The sequence below is a fragment of the Schistosoma mansoni genome (assembly GCF_000237925.1).
Source record: "Schistosoma mansoni, WGS project CABG00000000 data, supercontig 0180, strain Puerto Rico, whole genome shotgun sequence".
Classification (NCBI taxonomy): domain Eukaryota; kingdom Metazoa; phylum Platyhelminthes; class Trematoda; order Strigeidida; family Schistosomatidae; genus Schistosoma; species Schistosoma mansoni.
Genome location: NW_017386064.1, coordinates 483,226 through 484,557, shown reverse-complemented (window position 1 = coordinate 484,557; position 1,332 = coordinate 483,226). Strand labels below are relative to the sequence as shown.

The 1,332-nt window shown below is 30.8% G+C and overlaps 1 non-coding gene across 1 annotated transcript; it reads right to left on the bottom strand.

The window, feature by feature from the left end:
• Positions 1-1,028: 1,028 nt before the first annotated feature.
• Positions 1,029-1,100, bottom strand: Smp_tRNA_02156_Pseudo_TTG.1.1. Its single transcript has one exon. It is a non-coding gene (tRNA).
• Positions 1,101-1,332: the final 232 nt, after the last annotated feature.

Here is a 1,332-nt window from a genome sequence, read left to right as displayed (position 1 = left end):
GTTTTTACCTGAATGGATGAAACAGTTCACTTTCCAATAAACAATTTCTACAAATTTTATACTTAATTATGCTAGATAAACATAGATTATCTTAAAACTAAGTAAATATTTTTTAACTATAATTTACAGCTGTTATTTGAAACCAGTTTATCAAATTTAACAAGATAAATTACACTGGAGAATCAATCTGGTCCATATAATACAAATTATTATTCACATGATTTATTTAAATAATGTCATAATAATTACATCCGAAGTATATCAATTCACTAGTTCATGATTAGTAAATACTTGTAGTAAGACTATAAAAGCGTATCATCATAAAGTGATGGCTTAATCTATGATAAACAATGAGTAAATAAGCGTTTATATGTACATTTATTTGTAAAAGTAAAGGGGATATTTTTTCTTTATTAAAGATAATTGCAAGGTTCATTATCGCATGTACATTTTAGACAAGTTTTGTCTCTTTAAAACTAAACTACATCCTGTATAAGTATCAATCAAAATCGACATGCAACGTCTACTGCCAATGGTCAATATTCACTTGGATATAATACTTAAATATATTGTAAATTCTCGTAGAATACTATGGGTCCGAGATTCGAACTGATCACATGACAGTAAACGCCAAATAAAAAGTGTATTCAAACTTATCAATTGTGATCAAAAATGAATAGTGGCTAGCAGTGGAATCGAGGATGCGCGTTTCGTCCTATTTGGGACTCGTCAGCTGGATGTACCTGCATCTCAGAGTTGATGTTTACTCTGGGACTCAAACCCAGTATCTTTCGCTTCAAACGCCATCGCGTTATCCACTCGGCCACTGAGTCCTGATAGCCACTTGCTTGTGCAATGGGGTGCAGTTTAAATTCACTTAGTATTGTTTGTTTGAATCTTCCCGTTGATGTTTTTTTAGGACTGCAACATCGTGGGAAGATTCAAACAAACAATACTAAGTGAATTATCAATTGTGAGTTCATATACCAATATGACAGCAATTTCAACTTCATTTAAAATTTAATACAAAACGTCACTTCTCAAATAGCTTTCTTGCATCAATTGTGTCATATTGTCAATAAATTTACAACAAAGTTACAGTGTATCCATTTTTTTAGTTGGACAAAAAGCAATTTAAAGAATATAATACGAAGATTCATACGATATTTCTATTAACGGTATGCTACTTATGGTCCAAAAACCTAGTAATTTGTTATGGTTTCTAAGATTTTATATTGACATAAGTGAGGTTTATAGATGCATTGAATGAATGAATTTCCTCTCTTCTATTTAGGGTTTTCGAATAATGCTGGGAAAAATACTTCAAACAAT